The 7,952-nt window shown below is 41.9% G+C and overlaps 1 protein-coding gene across 2 annotated transcripts in view; it reads left to right on the top strand.

The window, feature by feature from the left end:
• The first annotated feature begins 302 nt into the window (after window positions 1–302).
• LOC134209943 (protein boule) overlaps window positions 303–7,952 on the top strand; it is a 149,028-nt gene continuing 141,378 nt past the window's right edge. The window contains exon 1 of one of the 2 annotated variants that reach the window (XM_062685957.1): window positions 303–1,355. The gene's annotated coding sequence lies outside the window, so the exon portion shown is untranslated. The remainder of the gene's footprint in view (window positions 1,356–7,952) is intronic. The other variant, XM_062685961.1, reaches the window with a different exon arrangement.

Genomic DNA, 7,952 nt, shown 5'->3' with positions numbered 1-7,952 from the left:
GGCATATGATCGCCGCGAATCATGAACGCGAAAATTCGCCGTTTACTCTCCCTTGGAATCGCACATTCCACCACATCAGAGCCATGTAGGTATTGCATTGCATCGCATGCCCGCGGAGAAAGAAAGTTCCTCGTGTATCGAATCGAGGAAACATCACAGCACAGCCACTGGCTGCTGGCACTGTATTCGTACTTCTATTGTCGTCTTTTATGTACATACACCCATCCAGGAGAGTGGCTGCATCTCTCACTGACTGATGTTGAACAGAAACTCACTCGCCATTCGTTGGAGATACTTCGGTTGGGCAGTCTAGAGGTTCAATCGCACATCACCGCATCGGCAGAGAGCAGCAGCAATCGCAAGTAATATAAAAGTAAAATCATTTGATTTCATAGGAAAGTAATAAGCCAGTATAGTAGTAAAAAAGTAAGCCCGAGCCAGCAAAAACACGAAGAAAATCTCGGGAGAGAGAGCAAACAATCAGAAGCAGACAACGAGGGCCCAGCTGAGGCACTATTCAAAACCAGTTTGAGTTTTTCGCTAGCCTTCCATCGCGAAACCCACATTCGAGAGGTAGAGAGAGGTTTTCCTTCCCGTGGTGGTCGCCCAGAAAGTTTGTCACGAAAAATTGGTGTGCTTTTCCCGTCGCGCAATCCCGATTCAGTGAAAATTTGCTCCCAGCTGGTGTTGATTTGGTGTTTTTCCGGTGTTAATCGTTCACCTGGCCTGGCTCACCCAATTCGGTTCTCAGTCCGAGGTGAAGAGGTCGACCGTATGTGTAATGTGCAGTAGAGTGCGTTCTCGTTTTTTTGCATTTTTGTCAGTGCTCTTGAAACCCTACACCTAAAAAAGTAAAAACGCGAAGCAAATAGTGTATTGCAGCGGTCAACCAGCAGTCAGTAGAAGCAGCCCGAGCCGAAGGAGTAAGAAGAAAAACCCTTGCTGCCGCAGCGTTAAAGGCAAAAAAAGTTAGTCAGAGCTACCAACCAGCCAGCAGCAGCCCCAGGGGAGAGATTTTTCGGTTCGATTGATTTCGGTTTCAATTCAGTCTTCTTTTGTGTGCCTATGCCTACAACGGCGACGTAGACGACGACGTCTTGAAAAGAGTAAGGATTCGAGAAAAGTTTTTGTCTCAAACACATCAGCACACGGGCTTTTTCGTGTGCAGAAAAAGTGCGAGTTAGTAGCGAAACGAAAAAAAGAAGTGTGCCCAGTGATTCGTAGCCAAAGCACACTAAATTGTTACAGAAAAATAGTCTTCTAGTTGTGATTTGTCGTGTGTTTTTTTGGATCAAAGGATTTTCCGCTCGAAGGATTCAGCTGGAAGCATTGAACAAGTACGAGGTCAAAATCAGGTAAGGCATGGCTCAGTTCCCTGTTCCCGATCCCATATCGGTGTAATCTTTGTTCAGTGTAATTAGCTTAATAGAATTTGGGGAAAATTGAAATGTGAAAAATCTGCATGAAATTGATATTTTTTCCTCTCTCGAGCACAACCACCATTATGGTTCTGATTGCATATACCCACATCATATCGTGGTGATGGTTTTGCTAGTTAGTATACGAAAATCGAAAGCGTAGCGCAGCAATAGAAAAGCACTACCAGGCGACACAAAAAGCGCCTAAGAGAGAAGACAACGCACTTACACATCCAATTGTGCTGTGCTGAGCGAAGGTAGTGCGGAATACTTGAGATGATTGCATTTTAGTTACTGCGGAGGCTCTCCCCGCTGAAACAGTACACCATGCCCTGGACAGGGGTGCCAGGATGTCTGCCTTCTGGCTACTGTTATTGTGGTGTTCAACGTAGTTAACCTTTTGACAGGAACGTGGAATGTGAATGTGCTGATAGTCTTCAATTTGTCAATAATTGATTTTTTGGGTATTGAGATCATCGCTAAACTTAAATCTATTATAAAACTGGAAATGAACTTTATGAACTTTTGGGCAAGGAAACTTTTTTAAACTGACTTCGGAAAACTTAATAATTTCACTTATTGGACACCCCTAAATAAATTTTACTGTGAGACGAGCTGTGAAATAGTTAACTAACTTTCAAATATACTTTTGAAATTGATTTTATACATATATCCAAATTAGTGTCTTCGGAATTTCTACAGAAAATCTTCGGAATTTCTATGAGAAATTCATTTAAATTTCCACGGGAAATTCTTTATATTTTTTCATGGAAATATCTTTGAGGTTAACATAAGAAATTCTTCAAATTGGTGGGAAAAAATCTCAATCGATTTTTTTTTTTATTTTTACATACATTCTTTGGACGATCGACGATTTTTTTTCGGGTTTTCTACGAAAAAATCTTCAGTATTTCTGCGATAAGCTTCCCAGAATTTTCACGGGAAATTATTCGGAATGTCCACGGCATTTTTTTTCGGAATTGTTGACAACGATTTCCCACAAAAAAAAGTGCGATGGTTTCCTTCAAATTGATGGTTGCAATTGGAAAATGATTTCATCAAGACAAACCGCCAAACCAAATAGGTACCTTTTTGGGTTTGGTTTCTTTAATAGGGGAAGGAGGGGCAATATGCCCTAGCTAAGCAAAGACTGCTTTAATGTCTTAGCTGTGACGATTTTCATGAATATTTTTACCTCATTAAACAGTTAAACAATATAGCCAATTGATGCCATCTAAAAATTCAACTCAATCATATTGAGGCCCTCTTTAGCCGTGCGGTAAGACGCGCGACTACAAAGCAAGACCATGCTGAGGGTGGCAGGGTTCGATTCCCGGTGCCGGTCTAGGCAGTTTTCGGATTGGAAATTGTCTCGACTTCCCTGGGCATAAAGGTATCATCATGTTAGCCTCATGATATACGAATGCACAAATGGTAACCTGGCTTAGAAACCTCGCAGTTAATAACTGTGGAAGTGCTTGAACACTAAGCTGCGAGGCGGCTCTGTCCCAGTGTGGGGATGTAATGCCAATAAGAAGAAGAAAAAGAATATTGTTAATATTCACATTTATAAAATGTGGTGATATTACGTTGCCGGAAAACTCATGAGGCAAAACGCCTTTTGACTGGCAGCTATTAGGGAACAAAGCACCAAGCGTCGGCAAATGGATTACGGAGATGTACTATTTGGGCTTGTTTCTCAAAGGAACCTCAGAAAACTGACACTAGTATTTAACACTATTACAAGATATGTATTCAATTTAAGAAAGTTTGACCACATATCAAATTACGCTAATCTACTTCTTGGATGCAGTTTTTCTAACCATCTTAAGATTAGAACATGCACACAAACGTTTAAAATACTTATCAACCCTCCTAAATATCTCGAAAACTTTTTTACTTATACGCGTTCAGCAAGAACACCGTCACTGATTGTTTCGAGATACTACACAAATTACTTGAAGGATTCATTTCGTCACCGCGCGGTCAAATTATGGAACGAGTTACCGTCAAATTGTAGGCTTGAAAGACATTTTCATTCGTTTAAAAATAGAATTACATCATTTTTCAACCGTAGTTAGAGTACAATGGCATTCTGCAATTAGTTATAGTTATGGTATCATATACTTTGAAAACCTTTAACCTTCTTCGGATATTAGAAAAAACTTACGAATAAGATGTTGGGGTCATATTGACCCAGAAATGTAAATGCTTATAAAACAGTCAAATTATAACCGAATTACAAAGTTTATATACCGTTCGAAAGATAAACTCATCAATTTTGTGGCTATGATGTGATATGCTGGTTCTGGAGATAATGGCCACCGGGAAACGACTTCCACGGGGACCTTGTCGGTCATATAAGGGGAGCATAAAAATCGCTCTATATATGCCATTCGATCGCTAATTCTTCATATATTCTCTTAAAACAGTAATGTATGGTCCATGAGAGGGTTTCCGACGAAAGTGGCCACTCCTGGTACATGCAAGGTGCCCCCGGGGAACCCGCAGGAGGGGACATTTCCGTTTTAGCACCAAAATATGCCGTGCGGCGGCTCTTTTGTCATGATTTTCCACCAAACAGATGGTTATGCGCTTGAAATCGATAAGTGACCACATTGGCCACTCCTGGTTCATGCAAGGTGCCCCCGGGGAATCCGCAGGAGGGGACATTTCCGTTTTAGCACCAAAATATACCGTGCGGCGGTTCTGTCGTCATGATTTTCCACAAAATAGATGATAATGCGCTCAAAATCGCTAAGTGACCACATTGGCCACTCTTAGAGCCTATGAGGTGCCCCCTGGGAACCCGTAAAAGGGGACATTTCTGTTTTAACTCCAAAATATGTCGTGCGACAGCTCTTTCGTCATGATTTTCCACAAAATAGATGATTATGCGCTCGAAATCGATAATTGACAACATTGGCTACTCTTGGAGCCTATGAGGTGCCCTCGGGGAACCCGTAAAAGGGGACATTTCCGTTTTAACACCAAAATATGCCGTGTGGCGGCTCTTTTATCATGATTTTCCACCAAACAGATGGTCATACGCTTGAAATCGATAAATGATCATATTGGCCACTCCTTGTATATGCACGGGAACCCGTAGGAGAGGACATTTCCGTTCTGGCACCAAAATGTGCGGTGCTGCGGCTCTCTCGTCATGATTTTCCACAAAATAGATGATTATGCGCTTGAAATCGATAATTGACCACATCGGCCGTTCTTGGAGTCTACCAGGGGCCCCCAGGGAACCCGTAGAATGGGATATTTCCATTTTAACACCGAAATATGCCGAGCGGCGACTCTTTCAGTGTGTTTTCCCACCAAAGAGATGTTATTCTCTCGAAATTAATAAGTGACCACATTGGCCACTCTTGAACCTATGAGGTGCCCTTGGGGAACCCGTAGATGGTGACATTTCCGTTTTTATACCGAAATGAATAAGTGACCACATTTTCCATTTTGGAACCTATGAAGTACCGCCGTGGAGCTCATAGGATAGGACATTTCCGTGCTTACTCTTACTCTTACTTAGGGCCGATGCCCACGTAGCGTGTTTTCAAGCGTCCACGCAAGGTACCCGGCATCAAATGTAGTCGTGCACATGTTTACGTGTGCATTACTCCATTTGATGCTGGGTATCTTGCGTGAACGCGGCGTGCAAGCAGCGTGAAAAAACTTTACGTGGACATCGGCCCTTAAAGACATGCCGTGCAGCGGCTCTTTCACTATAATTTTCCATCAAATAGTTGGTTATGCTCTTGAAATCTAATATTAACCCGGGGGAACCCCAGGCCCAGTTTCGGTAATTGTGGAGTGCCGTGAAGAATCCATTGAAAGTGTCTGTGCACACAAAATCTCACTCACTTTTTAGGAACTTTTCCTCAACCGAATTGCTCGCAGTAAAAAGCATTCGACGAAAATCCTGCCCTATTGTTTCCTATTGAAAATTGGCCAGATCGGACTATGGGCTCCGAAGTTATGGCCAAAATACTAATTTCAGCAGCGGCATGGGAAAATCACTTTTCTGGCACTTATGCTCATCCGATTGGCTTGCAAAAAGTTGCGTTCAGCAGAAAATTTTAGAACCCAGCCCAGAAACTATTTTTTAATTTGACTCAGTACTCAATTTCAAATGAAGAACAATTTCAAGCGCATAACCAACTTTTTGAAGACTTGTGGCCAGGGTAGACAATGATAGACGAAGATAAAGTTGCCGCAAGCGGCACAGTACATTCCATATAACCATGAAAAAGTCCTCTCCTACGGGTTCGCAGGGCATCTCAAAGGTTTCAAGAGTAGACAATATCACTAATCAACTCCAAGCACATGACCATCTGTTTGGTAGAAAATAACAAAGAAAGGGCCACCGCACGGCATATTTTGGTGTTAAAATGGAAATGTACTCTTCTACGGGCTCCCGAGGGCACCTCATAGGTTCTAAGGGTGAACAATATGTCAATAATCGATTTCGAGGGCACCTATTTGAAGGAAAATCACGACGAAAGAGCCGCCGCATGACGTATGTTGGTGTAAAAATGGAAACGTCATATTCTACGTGTTCTCCGAGGGAGCCTCAAAGGTTTCAAATATAGCCACCCAAGTAACATTTTTAGTTTTATGACGGTCATGAAAACCATTATTTGCTCTACATGACTTCAATAAAACTAGGATAAAACCAAAATGATACTAGGGCAATGTGGTCACTTATCGATTTCGAGCGCACGTCCATCTGTTTGATGGGAAAACACCGAAAGAGCCACTGCACGGCTTATATTGGTGTAGAAATGGAAATGTCCCCTTCTACGGGTTCCCTGGGGGCCCCTCATAGGTTCCAGGCGTTGCCAATGTGGTCACTTATCGATTTCAAGCGCATAATCATCTATTTTGTGGAAAATCATGACGAAAAAGACGCCGCACGGCATATTTTCGTGCCAAAACGGAAATGTCCTCTCATACGGGTTCCCCGGGGGCACCTTGCATGTACCAGGAGTGGCCAATGTGGTCATTGATCGATTTCAAGCGCATAACCATCTGTTTGGTGGAAAATCATGACAAAAGAGCCGCCGCATGGCATATTTTGATGCTAAAACGGAAATGTCCCCTCCTGCGGGTTCCCCGGGGCCCCTTGCATGTACCAGGAGTGGCCAATGTGGTCTTTTATCAATTTCAAGCGCATAATCATCTATATTGTGGAAAATCATGACAAAAGAGCCGCCGCACGGCATATTTTGGTGCTAAAACGGAAATGTCCCCTCCTGCGGATTCCCCGGGGGCACCTTGCATGAACCAGGAGTGGCCAATGTGGTCACTTATCGATTTCAAGCGCATAACCATCTGTTTGGTGGAAAATCATGACAAAAGAGCCGCCGCACGGCATATTTTGGTGCTAAAACGGAAATGTCCCCTCCTGCGGGTTCCCCGGGGGCACCTTGCATGTACCAGGAGTGGCCACTTTCGTCGGAAACCCTCTCATGGACCATGCATTACCGTTTTAAGAGAATATATGAAGAATCAGCGATCGAATGGCATATATAGAGCTATTTTTATGCTCCCCTTATATGACCGACAAGGTCCCCGTGGAAGTCGTTTCCCGGTGACCATTATCTCCAGAACCAGCATATCACATCATAGCCACAAAATTGATGAGTTTATCTTTCGAACGGTATATAAACTTTGTAACTCGGTTATAATTTGACTGTTTTATAAGCATTTACATTTCTGGGTCAATATGACCCCAACATCTTATTCGTAACTTTTTTTGTGGGGTCGTTCCTGTTGCACCTTAAAATACTTTTTTCATGTCAGATGCTTCATTTCCACAAAATATTAAAAGTCAAGAAATTTCAGAAAGATCGGATTATCAGGTAAAAAGTTATTCTACTTTGAAGTTTCGTTTTGGGTCATATTGACCCCAACATCTTACTAAGGTTAAAGGTTATTTATGTTACTATATAGATTATTTAATAAATAAATAAATAAAAAATGATCGTTGCGATGACAAATCAGCATTCTGGTATGGACAGTGCGTGGAGATGCGTAGTACATTGTAGGTTGGTCCTCCTAGGGCGCTTTGCCTCACTGAAATGTTAGATGTTTCATCAAAATGTGGAAAATTTCGGTTTTCCAACTTTCCTATCTTTTATTTTGACACTTTTTTCGCCTAACCTACATAATTTTAGTCTAGTCAAATACGGTAAATATGAGAGAATACTCAAAAGCCGTTTTGCCTCGGGTGGCGTTTTGGGGCCTCTTCTCCTATACGTTTCTCACCCTTTTCCCATACATCTATAAGCCAAAATTGGTCGTACATATGTTGTGTAAATCCATTTGATACATTTAGGTTCAAGACCCCAAGTTTTTCCAAAGGTTCCCGACCAGACGATATTACCAGATTTATATCAGAACTTGTTATTCTGTTACATCAGTTTTTCATAATAGCGGTTGTTATAAAACATGTACCATTAGTAGTTAAAATAACAAAAATTGTAACAAAATCTCTTCTAGTTTAAACAAAAATATTACTTAATA

Source organism: Armigeres subalbatus, chromosome 2 (genome assembly GCF_024139115.2).
Source record: "Armigeres subalbatus isolate Guangzhou_Male chromosome 2, GZ_Asu_2, whole genome shotgun sequence".
Taxonomy (NCBI): Eukaryota; Metazoa; Arthropoda; class Insecta; order Diptera; family Culicidae; genus Armigeres; species Armigeres subalbatus.
Note: the sequence above shows the minus strand (reverse complement) of the source record. Positions and strands in the feature narration are given on the sequence as shown.